Source organism: Apodemus sylvaticus, chromosome 15, assembly GCF_947179515.1.
Source record: "Apodemus sylvaticus chromosome 15, mApoSyl1.1, whole genome shotgun sequence".
Classification (NCBI taxonomy): Eukaryota; Metazoa; Chordata; class Mammalia; order Rodentia; family Muridae; genus Apodemus; species Apodemus sylvaticus.
Genome location: NC_067486.1, coordinates 40,591,938 through 40,611,215, shown reverse-complemented (window position 1 = coordinate 40,611,215; position 19,278 = coordinate 40,591,938). Strand labels below are relative to the sequence as shown.

The following is a 19,278-nucleotide window of genomic DNA, read 5'->3' as shown; positions in this document are numbered from 1 at the left end:
TTACACCTTGGAGGCTATGTAGGCCATGAGGTCCATGATCCTGTTGCTGTATCTGTATTCATTGTTATTCCAGGAAATGAGCTTTACTAAGTTGACATTGAGAGCACTGCCAATCCCAGCATCAAAGGTGGAAGAGTGGGAGTTGCTGTTGAAGTCGCAGGAGACAACCTGGTCCTCAATGGAGCCCAGGATGCACTTCAGTGGGCCCTCGGATGCCTGCTTCATCACCTTCTTGATGTCATCTTACTTGGCAGGTTTCTCCAGGCAGCAAGTCAGATCCACAATGGATACATTGCAGGTAGGAACACAGAAGGCCATGCCAGTGAGCTTCCCATTCAGCTCTGGGATGACCTTGCCCACAGCCTTGGCAGCACCAGTGGATGCAGGGATGATGTTCTGGGAAGTCCCATGACCATCACTACACAGATTCCCAGAGGGGCCATCCACAGTCTTCTGAGTGCCAGTGATGGCATGGATGGTAGTCATGAGCCTTTCCATGATGCCAAAGTTGTCATGGATGATCTTGGCCAGGGGAGCTAAGTAGTTGGTGGTGCAGGATGCATTACTGACAATCTTGAGTGAGTTGGCATATTTCTTGTGGTTTACACCCATCACAAACATTGGGGCATCTGCAGAAGGGATGAAGATAATGACCCTTTTGAAGCCACCCTTCAAGAGGGCCCCAGCCTTTTCCATGGTAGTGAAGATACCAGGAGACTTCATGGCATACTCAGCACCAGCATCACCCCATTTGATGTTAGCAGGATCTTGCCCCTGGAAGATGGTGATGGGCTTCCCATTGATGACAAGCTTCCCATTCTCAGCCTTGACGATGCCATTGAATTTGCCATGGGTGGAGTCATACTGGAACATGGAGAACATGTAGTTGAAACCAATGAAAGGGTCTTTGATGGCAACAATTTCCACTTTGCCAGATGCATAGCCAAAGGCAGCCCTGGTAACCAGGTACCCAATACAGCCAAATCTGTTCACACAGACCTTCACTATTTTATCTACAGGATAAGGCTGGCACTGCATAAGAAGATGCAGCTGTCTCTGAAACAGGGAGGAGCAGAGAGTCTCTTAATGTCATTTTTAAAATATCTGCATAACACTCCATTGTATTAATGGACCACATTTTCTTTATCCATTATTTGGTTGAGGGACATCTAGGTTGCTTACAGTTTTTGTCTCTTATAAATAAAGCTGCTATGAATATGATAATTTCATTACATTCTGAAAAAGCCTTTGATGAAATACAATACCCCTTCATAATAAGAGTCTTAGAGAGATTAGAAATACAGGGGAAACACATAAATATAAGCCAATTTATAGCAAGGCTGGAGCCAATATCAAATAAATGAAGAGAAACTTAAAACAATCCCACTAAAATCAGGGACAAACATGGTCATTTACTCTCTCCATATCTATTTAATATAGTACTTGCATTTCTAGCTAGAACAAGACAACTAAAGAAGATTAAGGGGTTACAAATTTTAAATGAAGTCAAAGTATTGCTATTTGCAGATGACATGATAATATACACAAATGATCCCAAAATTCTACCAAGGACTTCATGCAGTTTTATACACACCTTCAGCAAAGTAACAGTACAAGATTAATTTTTCTGAAAACTTAGTAGCCCTTCTATATACACATAAAAAATGGGCTGAAAAAGAAATAAAGGAAACAATAGCCCCACACACAGTAGCTACCAAAAAAAATATAAAATACCTTGAAGTATCTCTAACCAAGACCTGCATGAAAATAACTTCAAGTTGTTGAAGAAAGAATTTGAAAAAGATATCAGAAAATGGAAAGATCTCCCCAGGTCATGGATGAAGAGTAAAAATGGCCATCTTACCAAAAATATGCAGATTCAACACAATCCCCATCAAAAATTCTAGCACAATTTTTTTTTTACAGACATTGAAAAACAATAGGAACTTTATATAGAAAAACCAACCAACAAACAAACAAAACAGGATATCTAAAACAATCCTGTACAATAAAAGAATGTAAACTGGACAAAATGGGAGCCTATAGAATGGAAAAAGATATTTAACAACCCCACATCTAACAGAGAGCTGATATCCAAAATATATAAAGATCTCAGGAAACTAGGTGTGTTAGTCAGGGTTCTCTAGAGTCATAGAACTTATGGGTAGTCACTATATAGTAAGGGAATTTGTTAATGACTTATAGCCTTTAGTTCAATTCCACAACAATAGTCAGCAGCAGCTGTGGATGGAAATCCAAGTATCTAGCAGTTGCTCAGTCCCACAAGGTAAGCAGACAAAGAAGAGAGAGTAAATCTTCCTTCTTCCAATGTCCTTATATATATCTCCAGCAGAAGGTGTGGCCCAGGTTAAAGGCGTGTGCCACCATGCCTTTAATTCCAGATGATGTTGAACTCAGAGATCTCTCTGTCTTAATTTTCTGGAATTCATAGCCACTATGCCTCAAGATCTCCATGCCAAGATCCAGATCAGAAACTTATATCTCTCAGCCTCCAGTTTAAGATCACAGATGATCCTTCCAATTCTGGATTGTAGTTCTTTCCAGATATAGTCAAGTTATAGGAGCAGAGGTAAATGAAAATAATGCACAGTTCGGGGATAAAACAGGCTACAAAAGTCTGATTATCAGAATGTTCTATTTAAAACAACAGAGATCTTGTGGTCTAACAGCATTTCTCTGTATAGCCCTGGCTATCTTGGAACTCATACTTTAGACCAGGTTGGCCTTGAACTCAGAAACCCTCCTGCCTCTGCCTCCAGAGTTCTGGGATGAAAAGTAACAATATATCTATTTCAAATCAGTTACCCAGTACTAATGCTCCTCTTACCTGACCTGAGCAGTTTCCAGAAATCCTTATCGACTTCTCATGGTGTACTTCATGCTTTGTTCACACAGAAAAGAAAACCATTTGCTGTTACAAAACTTACACAATTCCCAAAGGGCCAAATTTCTAATAAAGTCCCCAGTGAGAACATTCCATTCTACTGAGATTTCATTGGGCATTATTAATTTAGGAAATTTAACAGTTAAAATTAGAACCAATCAAGCCATATGCAGATATGATGGCTTATTGTAAGTAAAAGAACAGTATATATGTGAAACTTTTCAATAATTTCTACTATGAAGTTTAATTCCTTTTTTGGAATTCCAGAAAGATATTTGTGAAGGAAAAGGAAATGGAGGGACAAAGACTGGAGCAGAGACTGAAGGAAAAGCAATCCAGAGACAGCCCCACCTAGAGTTCCATCCCATCTGCTAACACCAAACCCAGACACTGTTGCTGATGGCAAGATGTTTTTACTGACAGGACACTGGTATAGTTGTTCCCTGAGAGGTGCTGACAGAGCTGGACCAATACAAATGTGGATATACACAGCCAAATATTGGACGGAGTGCAAGGACCCCAATGGGGAAGCTAGGGCAAGGGACTGTAGGAGATTGTAACCTCATTGGAAGAACAATATCAACCAACCAGACACCCCCCAAAGCTTCCAGGGACTAAACCACCAACCAAAAAGTACACAGGGGTACCCATGTCTCCAGCTGAATATGTAGCAGAGAATTGCCTTATCTGGTATCACTGGGAAAGGAGTCCCTTGATCCTGTGGAGGCTTGATGACCCAGGATAGGAAAACACTAGGCTGCTGAGAAATGATTGGGTGGGTGGGTGGGGGAGCATTGTCAGAGCTGCATGGGGAGGGAGGAGAGTATAGGGGCCTTGTGGATGGGCAACTGGGAAGGGGGGTAAGATTTTAAATTTAAATAAATAAAATAACCAATTAAAAAAAGAAAAAGCAATAAATAAGATTTTACCACCTATCTTTTCTGAACTAAAAAAAGATTAGGATACATAGACATGTACATAAAATGTAGTCCAACAAAAGTAGACTCCCATTGGGATACTTGCCAATTAAGTGAGGCAATTTCTCCTTTTCATAAAATGTTTTAAAAACTTTAAATTTCCTATTGTTTAAAGTGGATCTGATAGGATTTAAAAGGAAAAGCTAAATAATTATATTATTTAGAGTTTTGTATTCTATAATAGAATGGTTTGGGGTTATTTTGATATAAATGTGCATATCTGTATAATGTATTAAAATATTAAAGCAAATATATACATGTAAATATATAACTATTTAAATTTATAATCTTCATGATAAAGACCAAAGTCTATTTTTCCATGAAATAGAAATATAATTGTCATTTGTTACTTTGCTTTTTTGGAAGGGGCATAGTTTATTTCTTCTGTTTTATATTTACTTTTTCTCCAGTAACTGTCCATGAATTCTCTTGAAATTCACCATGTGTCTTTTATCCCTCAACTCAAAGCTGGAGTTAATCACCTTTTACAAATTAACACAAATTTCATGTAGAAAATAAGTATACCAACTTCTTGTGTATCAGTGAAATATCTAGTTATCAACATTTGTTATCATAGTCTTCCACAGATCTCTTCTTCAATCTGTATCTCTCTGTCTTTTCTATGTTTCTGCCTCCAGTCTCTCTGTCTTTCTGTATGATTGCTCATTGGTTTTTATGACCACATCCATCATCTACCTGGAATGACAGCTAGTTTTCTTCTCCATTTATCTCTGTAGCCCCCCACTATGTGATGCTTGAAGCACTAACTACAGCAATAAGTCAAGATAGAGAAATAAAGTTCACGATAGGAAGAGAAGATGTCAAATAACCCCTATTTGTAGATAGTATTATATATCAAATACCCAAAAGATCCATCAGAATGCTTCAGAAGTCATCAGCATTTTTATCAAAGAGGCAGGATACAAAACCAACTCACAGAAACCACTAGATTTCCTGTGTACTAATAATAAACAAGCAAAGATTGAGACCGTGGAAAACTCTTATTCTTAATAGACTCAAAAAATAAATAAAATATCTGGGAATAATACAAACCACGGAAGAGAAAGACTTCTAGAATTAAGACCTTAAATACATAAAGATAATGAAGAAGGCACTAGAAGATGGAAAGACCTCCCATGTGTATGGATTGGTAGAACTAATATTGTGAAAATGGTCATGCTAACAAAGATAATTCACATATTTATAATAACAATCAAAATTCCCATGGAATCCTTTGTAAAAGAAATTATATGCTTCATATGGAAACACAAAAGACTCCAGAGAATAAAACAATCCTACACATATGTAACAATTCTGGAGGTATTACATTACTAGATTTCAAGTTATATTATAAAACTATAATAATAAAATCACATGCTAGTTGCACAAAAACTTCAAACATCATTACTCTTTTGTACCGTGGCCACAAGATGAGTAATTTATTCTACTATAAACTACTACTGCTATGTTCTGCCTCACCACAGGCCTGAATCAAAATGGTCAACTAGTCATGATCTGAAACCTCCCAACTGTGAGTCAAAATATGCTTTTTACTTGAATGTGATTATTCAGGGAATTTCTCATAGTGGTTATCAGATCACTACTATGACAATTAACAACAACAGAAAGGTGAAAAATTGGGATTAGAGATCACTAAGGAATCAACACTAAATTTTGGGGAGAAGCCAGGTTTAGAGGAAAAATGTTTGCAAGGTGCTGCTTCTGATTTGCAGTTATTCCAATTTTTTTGCCAATTATTGCACAAATTATTCCAAAATATTACAAATTATTGCAAATTAGATGAGCAGTTATTTTAGTTAGTAAGTAAAAGTGATAAGGATATTGGAACTTCAGAGAAGATTCTGAAATTGCATTTTTACATTTAAAGAGATAAGAAAAATCCAACCTCTGTTTTTGCCAGACTTTCTCCTCACAAAAGTAAGGATCCTAACTCAGAAATTTCACTGGGAAATTTTTGCTGACCAACTAGAAATTTTTCTTATTCAGTTGCTATTTTTAAATTGAAATGGTAGCTAGCATAAGCTTATTTCCTTTCTAAGTCTTTTAAATTGGCTTCAAAGTAAGCATGTGTCTTTTCTGCTATGTCTCAAAGGATATAAGTAATTACTCCAATTTAGTTTGCATACAAAGTTTAGTAGATTAAATATCTCAGGCTGTGCTGTGATGTCAATGCCAAGTAAATCTCCTTAGAATTATTTTGAATATTTGAATAATTCTCTACCAATAACATGCACACATACTCTCCTAAATGGTCAAGTGAACAGAAATTTATTACTGGACCTTTCTTAAGCCACATCAGGCAACTAGCTCACATCTATACTATTATCATCAGAGAAAGCCAGGTGAGAAAGAATTTGAAATGTACTTTTCTAGAAATATTAGCTTTTGAAACATTCTCTAAGGTAGAGTTGTCTTTTCTTGCAATTAGAACTACTCAATTTTAAGTTATTAAAACTAACTTTCCCACAAATCATTTGTCTAAGTACTAGGCAAATGATCGCCATTCAATCCAAGACAATCCTACATTTACCAAAATAAATGTTTATTTTATACTGCTATGAGAGTACATTTATGGTGTTTTGAGAAGACCAAACCTAAGGATTATAGGTATAGATGAAGTGAAGATTTACAGATATCTTTTTTATATTATTTTATTTTTATTATTCATTTTGTTCATTTACATTTCAGACGATATCCTCCTCCCTGTCTTCCTCTCCACCATCCACCCATCTTATTCCTTCTCTCTTTCCTCCCCATTCCTCTATGAGGGTGCTCCCCCACTCTCTCTCCCACTCCCATGTCACTGCTCTAGCATCCTCCTACATTGGGGGCATCAAACCTCCATAGGAGCAAGGTCCTCCCCTCCCATTGATGTCAGATAAGGTCATTCTCTGCTACATATGCATCTGGAGCCATGGATCCCTCCATGTAAACTCTTTGTTTAATGGTTTAATCTATGGGAGCTCTGTTAGTTCAGTTAGTTGATATTGTTCTTCCTATGGTTTTTTCAATCCCCTGCAGTCCTTTTGCTAGTTCTTCCACTGGGGTCCTCAGGCTCCCTTCCATGCTTGACTGTTAGTATCTGTATCTGTATTGGTCAGGAGCTGGTAGAATTTCTTAGGGAGCAGCTATACCAGGCTCCTGTCAGCAAGTGCTTCTCAGCATCAAGAATAGTGTCTGGATTTGGTGTCTGCAGATGGGATGGATACCTAGGTGGAGCTTTTCTTTCAGTCTCTGTTTGTTCTTGTCTTTACTTTGGGCAGGAACATTTCTGGGTTAAAATGTTTGAGATGAAGAACCAAAGGTAAGTGAGCTGCAACCAAGATAGTAGTAACTGAGATGGAGACAACTCGAAGTCTGTCCTACTAGGATGGAAACTTTGGGATCACCTATAAGTAGTTCCAGGAGCTAAAAGCACTTCAGAAAAGACCAAGACCAGAAGGAGGAGACTGTGGAGATCTTGGCTGACAAACTCAACCTGACAAAAGGACACATCAGGACTTTGTTCTTTGAGAAGATTTCTGATGAGGCACAAGCAGTTGTCTAAGGATGGCAAGAATTAGGAAATATACAGTTAACACTCTACACCAATAGAGGCCACCATGAAGAACCCTGAGCAGTTCTATTAAAATCATACCAGACTCTCTGAAGCTTCAGAAGTACTATCAAATTGGGAAAGGATATTCACCAACCCTACATCTGATAGAGGGCTAATATCCAATATATACAAAGAACTCAAGAAGTTAGACCCCAGGGAACCAGATAACCCTATTAAAAATGGGGTACAGATCTAAACAAAGAATTTTCTCCTGAAGAAATTCAGATAGCTGAGAGGCACCTTAAGAAGTGCTCAACATCATTAGTCATTAGGGAAATGCAAATCAAAACAACCCTGAGATTTCACCTTACACCAGTCAGAATGGCTAAGGTCAAAAACTCAGGAGACAGCAGGTGTTGGCGAGGATGTGGAGAAAGAGGAACACTCCTCCACTGCTGGTCGGGCTGTAAGATGGTACCACCACTTTGGAAATCAGTCTGGCGATTCCTCAGAAAACTGGACATGACACTTCCAGAGGACCCTGCTATACCTCTCCTGGGCATATATCCAAAGGATTCCCTGGCATGCAATAAAGACACATGCTCCATTATGTTCATAGCAGCCTTATTCATAATTGCCAGAAGCTGGAAAGAACCCAGATGCCCCTCAAAGGAGGAATGGATACAGAAATTGTGGTATATTTACACAATGGAATACTAATCAGCAATTAGAAACAATGGGTCCACAAAATTTTTAGGCAAATGGTTTGATCTGGAAAATATCATCCTAAGTAAGGTAACCCAATTACAAAAGAATACACATGGAATGCTATCTCTGATAAGTGGATATTAATTAGCCCAGAAGCCCTGAATACCCAAGGCACAAATCGCATAACAAATGACTCCCATGAAGAAGTATGGAGAGGGTCCTGATCCTAGAAAGGATTGATCTAGCATTGGAGGGGAATATAAGGACAGAGAAAAAGGAGGGAGGTGATTAGGGAATGGATGGAGAGAAGGTTTATGGGACATATGGGTAGAGGGGATACAGGAAAGGGGAAATCATTTGGAATGTAAACAAAGAATATAGAATATAATAATGTTTAAAAAAAGAAGTCTTGAAGAGTCTTACACTCTCAGAGATGGCGCGTCACAGGCTTTAAAACTCTCTAGATTATGCTCCTTTTGCTAATGCTTTTTCAACTTCCTTGTTGGGGCAGGGAGTTGTTGTGATTTATTTCTATTGAAGATTCATTAATAATAAAGCTTGCATTCATAGAAACCAAAAAGAAAAAAAATATTTTGACATGGGTGGGTGGCCTCATGAATAGGTCTCTACAAAAGCCTATACTCAACAAGAACGCACAGAGACAGTATTCAAATTAGCAATATCAGAAATGAAAAGGTGATAAAACAACAGCAACTGAGAAAATTCAAAAAGTCATCAGCTCCTACTACAACTTCATGTTAATTGTATTGGAGAGATCAGGAATTCAAGTTCCATACCTAAACATAATAAAAGAAATATACAGCAAACCAGTAGCCAACATCAAATTAAACGGAGAGAAACTTGAAGCATTCCCAACAAAATCAGGGATAAGAAAAGAAGGCCCAGTCTCCCCCTATAGATTCAAGATAGTAATTGAAGTCCTAGCCAGAGAATGACAGAGCCAAATGTGATCAAAGTGATACACATTGGGATGGAGGAAGTCAAGGTAACACTATTTGAGGATGATAGGCTAGTATATATAAGTGACCTTAAAGATTTCACTGGTGAATTCTTAAACCCGATAAACAACTTCAGTAAAGTGACTGGATATAATATTAAGTCAAACAAATCAGTAGCCTTGCTCTATTCAAAGGATAAACAGTCTGAGAAAGAAATTAGGGAAATGACACCCTTCACAATAGTCTCAAACTATATAAAATTCCTTGCTGTGACACTAACCAAGCAATTGAAAGATCTGTATGACAAGAACTTCAAGTCCTGAAGAAAGAAGTCAAAGAAGCTCTCAGAAGATGTAAAAATCTCCAATGCTCATGGATACGCAGGCTTAACTCAGTAAAAATGGCCATCTTATCAACAGCAATCTACTGATTCAATGCAATCCCCATCAAATTTTCAACTCAATTCTTCTTAGCCATCCTTTATAGAATGTTAAACTTTAAAAATTCATCTTTTATTCAGTCTTTTCTTTCAAAAAATAATTGAACCAAGAAGGAATAGGAGTTAAGATACTTGAGAAAAAAACATTCTTATACAAATTTATGTCTATGAAATTTCATTCACAGGTAACATAGAGACTCATACACATATAGCAAGCAATAAAATATGATAGATTTATCATTGGTAATTTTTTCAAAATTATGTACCCAAAATGTCCTGGAAATTATTTAATTTTTTATTAGATGTATTCTTTATTTACATTTCAAGTGCTATCCCTTTCCTGGTTTCCCCCCCCCCCAAAAAATCACATAACTCATCTCCCCTCCTCCTATTCAGCAGCCAACCCACTCCTGCTTCTCTGTCCTGCCATTACCCTATACTGCTGCATCAAGCTGTCCCAGGAGCAAGGGCCTTTTCTTCTTTTGATGTCCAACAAAGCCATCCTCTGCTGCCTATGCATCTGGAGGCATGGGTAACTCCATGTGTTACTCTTTGGTAGTCCCTGGGAGCTCTAGGGTTACTAGGTGGCTCATATTGTTGTTTCTCTTATGATGCTGCAAACCCCTTCAGCTCCTTTGGTCCGTTCTCTAGCTTTTCCATTGGGGACCCTACACTCAGTTGAATGGCTGGCTGAGTGTGTCCAACTCTGTGTTTGTCATACAATAGCAGAGCCTCCCAGGTAACAGTTATATCTGGCACTGGTTAGGAAGCACTTGTGGGCTTCCACAATAGTGCCTAGGTTTTGTAACTTTATGTTGGATGGATCCCTAGGTGGAGCAGTCTGTGGATGGTCTTTCCCTCAGACTCTGCTCCACTCTTTGTCTCTGTTTCTCCTTCTGTGGGTATTTTGTTTCCCCTTCAAAAAAGGACCAAAGCATCCATAGTTTGTTCTTCCTTTTTATTGAGCTTCATTTGATCTGTGAATTATGTCTTGGGTATTTCAAACTTCTGGCCTAATAGCCACTTATCACTGAGTACATAGCAAGTGTGTTATTTTGTGATTGGGTTATTTCACTCAGGATGATATTTTCTAGTTCCACTCATTTGCCTAAAAATTTAATGAATTCATTGTTTTTAATAGCTGAGTAGTATTCCATTGTGTAAATATACCACATTTTCTGTATCCATTCCTCTGTTGAGGCACATCAGGTTTTTTTCAGATTCTAGCTATTATAAATAGGGCTGCTATGCACATAGTGGAGCATGCGTCCTTGTTACATGCTGGAGAATCCTCTGGGTATATGACTAGGTGTGGTATTGCAGGGTCCTGTGATAGTATTATGCCCAATTTTCTGAGGAACCACCAAACTGATTTCCAGAATGGTTGTACTTGCTTGCAATCCCACCAGCAGTGGAGGAGTGTTCCTTTTTCTCAACATCCTCACCAGTATCTGCTGTCTCTTGAGGTTTTTTTTCTTTATTGTTTATATTTCCATTTTTTGATCTTTGATGGTATTTGTTTATGTCCTTCACTTGTTTGTATTTTCCTGTAATTATTTAAGGGATTTTTTTCTTTCCTCCTTAATAGCTTCTAGCTGTTTACCAATGTTCTACTATATTTCTTTAAGGGAATTATTTATGTTCTTCTTAAAGTCCTCTATCATCATCTTATAATATGATTTTAAATCAGAGTCTTGCTTTTCTGATGAGATGGTGTATCCAGGACTTGTTATGGTCGGAGAATTTGGTGCTGATGATGCCAAGTAACATTCTTTTCTGTTGCTTATGTTCTTTGATCCTAGGCATTCTGACTGGTGTAAGGTGAAATCTCAGGGTTGTTTTGATTTGTGTTTCCCCAATGACTAAGGATGTTGAACATTTCTTTAGGTGTTTCTCAACCATTCAGTATTCCTCAGTTCAAAATTCTTTCAGCTCTGAACTTCATTTTTTAAATATGGTTATTTGATTTTCTGGAGTCTAACTTCTTGAGTTCTTTGTATATACTGGAGATTACCCCTCTCTCAATGTATTATTGGTAAAGATCTTTTCCCAATTTGTTGGTTGCCCTTTTGTACTTTTGACAGTGTTCTTTGCCTTACAGAAACTTTGTAATTTTATGACATCCCATTCGTCAATTCTTGATCTTAGAGCATAAGCTATTGGTGTTCTGTTCAGGAAATTTCCCCCTGTGCCATGTGCTCAAGGCTCTTCCCCAGTTTCTTTTCTATTAGTTTTAGTATGTCTGCTTTTTTTATTTGTATTTATTTTTATTTTTTCTCTTATATATGCTATTGATGTTAGGTATCACCTTTGATAGCTAGAGCTGCAATTGCAAGATTGTGCAGTTAATAAGGAAGAACTCTGGTATCAAATGTTTTGACAATTCTTTATTGAATTAATAGTCTATTGTTCTAAAAAGTGAACTGTATAGATTATACACATTAGTGATTAAGCTTGAGTTACCAATACAGAATTGATGTCCAATTAAGAGAAGAAATAAAAGCATTTTTCCTTGGAGTCAGTTCACCCAAGAGTAAAATACTTCATGTTACTTGTGTCTTCTGTCCCATCTGTATGTTGCATGAGTTTAAAATTGCTTCCAGAAGTCTGTCTTGGGAATTTGTCTCTGTTTTTGTGACTGTTTTCTGTCTGTGTCAGTGTGTATCTGTTATTCACAAAGAGTTTTACTGTGTCATTTTTGAACAACATGAAAAGGATCGAATGGCAGAAGGAATGAGATACTTTACAAAACTCCTTAAGAGTGGTTTATAAAGGACTAAGTTACTGACTCCAGCTGGTCCCAAGTGACCCAGGCAACATTGTTTGTCTACCAAAGGGGAAATCATTTGAAATGTAAGTAAAAAATATATCGAATAAAAAAAGTACTATAAAAAAGAAAAACACATGATGTAAAAGTTAAAATTTAATCATTATGAATAGTGACAACGAAAAAAAAAAAGAATTAAGACTCATTGCCTACTGTGTACTTCAAATGTTGGTTTAACCTAATTTTAAAAGAAAAATGTAACAATTAACTTCACCTGCCTTGGTTTTTTACGTAGCCAACTTTTACAATGAAGAACTGCGTGTTCTTCATAATCAGGTTATATACTTCTCCATGTTCCTCACCCAGAACAATGCATGGCTGTCATTTGCATAAAATACAAAATACAGGAATTGAAAGCACCTAAGATCAAAAACTCAGGAGAAAAAAGGTGGTGGTGAGGACGTGGAGAAAGAGGAACTACACTGCTGGTGGGGTTCCATGGTGGTACTACCACTCTGGAAATCTGTCTGGCATTTACTCAGAAAAGTGGGAATGGTACTTCTGGAGGACCCTGCTATACCACTTCTGGGCATATACCCAGAAGATTCCCTAGCATGTACTAAGGTTACATGCTCCACTATGTTCACAGCATCCCTATTTAAAATAGCCAGAAGCTGGAAAGAACCAAGATATCCCTCAACAGAGGAATGGATACAGAAAATGTGGTTTATAAACAAAGCAGAATACTATTTAGCCATTTGAATCAATGAATTCATGAAATTCTTATACAAATGAATGGAACTGGAGAACAATATCCTAAGTGAGGTAACCCAGTCTCAAAAGAACACTCATGGTATGCACTCACTGATAAAGTTATTAGCCTGGAAGCTTGGAATACCCAAGACACAATTCACATATCAAATGATACCCAAGAAGAAGGAAGGAGTGGCCCCTAGTCCTGGAAAAGCTCAGTGCAGCAGTATTGGGGAATACCAGGACAGAGAAGTGGGAAGGCATGGATTGGGGAACAGGGGAGGGAAGAGGGCTTATGGGACTTTCATGGAGGGGGGATCCAGGAAAGGGAAAATCACTTGAAATGTAAATAAAGAATATATCGAATAAAAAAAAGGAAATGGAAAAAATAATCTAAATGGGTAATGTTCAACATCTTCCCTTATTTAATAAGAATATTTATTCTAATGCTGCTTTAGTATATTATGATTTTCTACATTATACTATAATAGAAAAAATCTAATAAATATTTTTTCTTCTTAATTATGTTTCTAATGTTTAGTCAGAAGACCTTTTAAATTTTAAAAGAATATTGGAATTCCAATTTGTTTCCTTTTATCCGTGTTCTATTTGGACATACCACTTAAACCTATTGTGCTAATTTAATTGTTTTATTACGTTTGCATTTCCACAATTAGAACTTTAAAAAAATGGTGAAAATTTCTTTCCTATCATAACAAGGTACAATGTATAATGTTAGGTAAGATAGAAATAATATTCAATGTAAATGTTTGCTTTACTTAGTAGAATATTTTGTGATCTTGTGATCTAAAACCTTATCCATTCAGAAAGTCATATTAATTATTTTGCTACACCTCCCTTTATTCTTGCACCTTTAACTTATTCAAAAGACCAAAAATGACATGAAATTTTGATATATAAGTAACATATTTATATTATATTATATTGATATATATTATTACTATATTATATTATTATAAATAATAGATTTAACAGCAAATGTTAAAAGAAGAAATGACTTATTATACCCCTCTTACCTGATTTTACTAAGATAATTTTTTCTCAGTATATTCTTTGCTTTATCATGCAAGTGTCATAACTTGTGAATATTTGTGCATCATTTTCTAAGGGGGTGTTTGCCTTTAAAAGAATGAAAATCCCAGGGGTGACCTACAAGTCCATATTAGTAATTATGCCCATCATACTGCAAAGTTAAAAAGTCTTCCATCAAGTCCCAAAGTAATTTCCTGCATTGACACAAGAGCGCTTACAATATTAACCCCTAAGCTGTATAAACCACTTAGGTATACTTGGCAATGTCCCATGAAACCATGATCTTTGGACAAATGGTTTTCAGAATTTGTGCTCCTATATAATTTCAACCATTTGTGCTTGTCAGATTTCTTACAGGTATCTTCACCTCTCTTCATGTTAAAATGGTGTGCATAATGTAATACACATTATCTGTATCCCTGGATCTGTTCGTTTACATATCTCCTCTCCATCCTCTTTTTTTTTTATTCGATATAATTTATTTACATTTCAAATGATTTCCCTTTTCTAGCCCCCCCACTCCCCGAAAGTCCGGTAAGCCCCCTTCTCTTCCCCTGTCCTCCCACCCACCCCTTCCCACTTCCCCATTCTGGTTTTGCTGAATACTGTTTCACTGAGTCTTTCCAGAACCGGGGGCCACTCCTCCTTTCTTCTTGTACCTCATTTGATGTTTGGATTATGTTTTGGGTATTCCAGTTTTCTAGGTTAATATCCACTTATTAGTGAGTGCATACCATGATTCACCTTTTGAGTCTGGGTTACCTCATTTAGTATGATATTCTCTAGCTCCATCCATTTGCCTAAGAATTTCATGAATTCATTGTTTCTAATGGCTGAATAGTACTCCATTGTGTAGATATACCACATTTTTTGCATCCACTCTTCTGTTGAGGGATACCTGGGTTCTTTCCAGCATCTGGCAATTATAAATAGGGCTGCTATGAACATAGTAGAACATGTATTCTTATTACATGGTGGGGAGTCTTCTGGGTATATGCCAGGAGTGGTATAGCAGGATCTTCTGGAAGTGAGGTGCCCAGGTTTCAGAGGAACCGCCAGACTGATTTCCAGAGTGGTTGTACCAATTTGCAAGCCCACCAGCAGTGGAGGAGTGTTCCTCTTTCTCCACACCCTCTCCAACACCTGCTGTCTCCTGAATTTTTAATCTTAGCCATTCTGACTGGTGTAAGATGATATCTTAGGGTTGTTTTGATTTGCATTTCCCTAATGACTAATGAAGTTGAACATTTTTTAAGATGCTTCTCCGCCATCCGAAGTTCTTCAGGTGTGAATTCTTTGTTTAACTCTGTACCCCATTTTTTAATAGGGTTGTTTGGTTTTCTGGAGTCTAACTTCTTGAGTTTTTATATATATTGGATATTAGCCCTCTATCTGATGTAGGATTGGTGAAGATCTTTTCCCAATTTGTTGGTTGTCGATTTGTCCTCTTGATGGTGTCCTTTGCCTTACAGAAAATTTGTAATTTTATGAGGTCCCATTTGTCAATTCTTGCTCTTAGAGCATACGCTATTGGTGTTCTGTTCAGAAACTTACTCCCTGTACCGATGTCCTCAAGGGTCTTCCCCAGTTTCTTTTCTATTAGCTTCAGAGTGTCTGGCTTTATGTGGAGGTCCTTGATCCATTTGGATTTGAGCGTAGTACAAGGAGACAAGGATGGATCAATTCGCATTCTTCTGCATGCTGACCTCCAGTTGAACCAGCACCATTTGTTGAAAAGGCTATCTTTTTTCCATTGGATGTTTTCAGCCTCTTTGTCGAGGATCAAGTGGCCATAGGTGTGTGGGTTCATTTCTGGATCTTCAATCCTGTTCCATTGATCCTCCTACCTGTCACTGTACCAATACCATGCAGTTTTTAACACTATTGCTCTGTAGTATTGCTTGAGGTCAGGGATACTGATTCCCCCAGATTTTCTTTAGTTGCTGAGAATAGTTTTAGCTATCCTGCGTTTTTTGTTGTTCCAGATGAATTTGATAATTGCTCTTTCTAACTCTGTGAAGAATTGAGTTGGGATTTTGATGGGTATTGCATTGAATCTGTATAGTGCTTTAGGCAAAATGGCCATTTTAACTATATTGATTCTACCGATCCATGAGCATGGGAGGTTTTCCCATTTTTTGAGGTCTTCTTCTATTTCCTTCTTCAGAGTCTTGAAGTTCTTGTCATACAGATCTTTCACATGTTTGGTAAGAGTCACCCCAAGATACTTTATACTGTTTGTGGCTATTGTGAAGGGGGTCATTTCCCTAATTTCTTTCTCAGCCTGCTTATCCTATGAGTATAGGAAGGCCACTGATTTGCTTGAGTTGATTTTATAACCTGCCACTTTGCTGAAGTTGTTTATCAGCTGTAGGAGCTCTCTAGTGGAGTTCTTTGGGTCACTTAGGTAGACGATCATGTCGTCTGCAAATAATGATAGTTTGATTTCTTCCTTTCCAATTTGTATCCCTTTGACCTCCTTATGTTGTCGAATTGCCCGAGCTAGTACCTCAAGTACAATATTGAAAAGATAACGAGAAAGGGGGCAGCCTTGTCTGGTCCCTGATTTCAGTGGGATTGCTTCAAGTTTCTCTCCATTTAGTTTGATGCTGGCTACCGGTTTGCTGTATATTGCTTTTACTATGTTTAGGTATGGGCCTTGAATTCCTGTTCTCTCCAAGACGTTAAGCATGAAAGGATGCTGAATTTTGTCAAATGCTTTTTCAGCATCCAATGAAATGACCATGTGGTTTTGTTCTTTGAGTTTGTTTATGCAGTGGATTGTATTGATGGATTTCCGTATATTGAACCAACCCTGCATTCCCGGGATAAAGCCTACTTGATCATGGTGGATGATCGTTTTGATGTGTTCTTGGATTCAGTTGGCAAGAATTTTATTGAGTATTTTTGCATCGATGTTCATAAGGGAAATTGGTCTGACGTTCTCTTTCTTTGTTGGATCTTTTTGTGGCTTTGGTATCAGCGTAACTGTGGTTTCGTAGAAGGAATTGGGTAGTGTTCCTTCTGTTTCTATTTTGTGGAATAGTTTGAAGAGTATTGGTGTTAACTCTTCTTTGAAGGTCTGGTAGAATTCTGCACTGAAGCCATCTGGCCCTGTGCTTTTTTTGGTTGGAAGACTTTCTATGACTCCCTCTATTTCTTTAGGCATTATGGGACTGTTTAGATGGTCTAGTTGGTCCTGATTTAATTTTGGTATTTGGTATCTGTCAAGGAAATTGTCCATTTCCTCCAGATTCTCCAGTTGTGTTGAGTACAGGCTCTTGTATTAGGATCTGATAATTTTTTGGATTTCCTCAGTTTCCGTTGTTATATCTCCCTTTTCATTTCTAAGTTTGTTAATTTGGATAGTTTCTCTGTGCCCTTTGGTCAGTCTGGCTAAGGGTTTATTTATCTTGTTGATTTTCTCAAAGAACCAGCTCCTGGTTTTGTTGATTTTTTGTATGGTTCTCTTTGTTTCTACTTGATTGATTTCAGCCCTGAGTTTGATGATTTCCTGCCTTCTACTCCTCCTGGGCGAAATAGCTTCTCTTTGTTCTAGGGCTTTCAGGTGTGTCATTAAGCTGGTAATGTATGCTCTCTCCATTTTCTTTTTGGAGGCACTCAGGGCTATGAGTTTTCCTCTTAGCACTGCTTTCATTGTGTCCCATAGATTTGGGTATGTTGTGTTTTCATTTTCATTGTGTTCTAAAAAGTCTTTAATTTCTTTCTTTATTTCTTCCTTGACCAAGGTATCATTGAGTAGAGTATTGTTCAGTTTCCACGTGTATGTGTGTTTTCTGTTGTTTCTGTTGCTATTGAAGACCACTTTTACTCCATAGTGATCAGATAGGATGCATGGGATTAGTTCTATCTTCTTATATTTGTTGAGGTCTGTCTTGTGACCAATTATATGGTCGATTTTGGAGAAGGTACCATGAGGTGCTGAGAAAAAGGTATATTCTTTTGTTTTAGGATAGAATGTTCTATATATATCTGTTAAATCTAATTGGTCCAAAGCTTCAATTAGTTTCATTGTGTCCCTGTTTAGTTTCTGTTTACCTGATCGGTCCATTGAGGAAAGTGCAGTGTTGAAGTCACCCACAATTATTGTGTTAGGTGCAATGTGTGCTTTTAGTTTTAATAAAGTTTCTTTTACGAAAGAGGGTGCCCTTGCATTTGGGGCATAGATGTTCAGGATTGACAGTTCTTCTTTTTGTATTTTTCCTTTGACCAGCAATAAGTGTCCCTCAGGGTCTCTTTTGATGACTTTGGGTTGAAAGTCAATTTTATCTGATATTAAAATGGCTACTCCAGCTTGTTTCCTGAGACCATTTGCTTGTAAAATTGTCTTCCAGCCTTTTACTCTAAGGTAGTGTTTGTCTTTGACCCTGAGGTGTGTTTCCTGTAAGCAGCAAAATGTAGGGTCCTGTTTACGTATCCATTCAGTTAGTCTGTGTCTTTTTATTGGGGCATTAAGTCCATTGATGTTAAGAGATATTAAGGAATAGTGATTGTTACTTCCTATCATTTTTGACGTTATTTTTTAAATTTGAATGCTTAACTTCTTTTGGGTTTGATGAAAGGTTACTATCTTGCTTTTTCCAGGGTGAAGTTTCCTTCCTTGTATTGGTGTTGTCCTCCTATTATCCTTTTTAGGTCTGGGTTTGTGGATAGATATTGGGTAAACTTGGTTTTGTCATGAAATATCTTAGTTTCTCCATCTATGGTGATTGAGAGTTTTGCTGGATATAGTAGTTTTGGTTGGCATTTGTGTTCTCTTAGAGTCTGCATGAGATCTGCCCAGGACCTTCTAGCCTTCATAGTCTCAGGTGAAAAGTCTGCTGTGATTCTGATAGGTCTTCCTTTATATGTTACTTGGCCTTTTTCTCTTACTGCCTTTAGTATTCTTTCTTTGTTTAGAACATTTGGTGTTTTGATTATTATGTGACGGGAAGTATTTCTGTTCTGGTCCAGTCTGTTTGGAGTTCTGTAGGCTTCTTGTATATTCATGGGCATCTCTCTCTTTAGGTTAGGGAAGTTTTCTTCCATAATTTTATTGAAGATATTTTCTGGCCCTTTAAGTTGTAAATCTTCACTCTCATCTATGCCTATAATCCTTAGGTTTGGTCTTCCCATTGTGTCCTGGATTTCCTGGATA

The 19,278-nt window shown here is 37.4% G+C and overlaps 1 pseudogene; it reads right to left on the bottom strand.

The window, feature by feature from the left end:
• On the bottom strand, nt 1-918 carry LOC127666319 (glyceraldehyde-3-phosphate dehydrogenase-like; annotated as a pseudogene).
• Between the last annotated feature and the right edge of the window lie 18,360 nt (nt 919-19,278).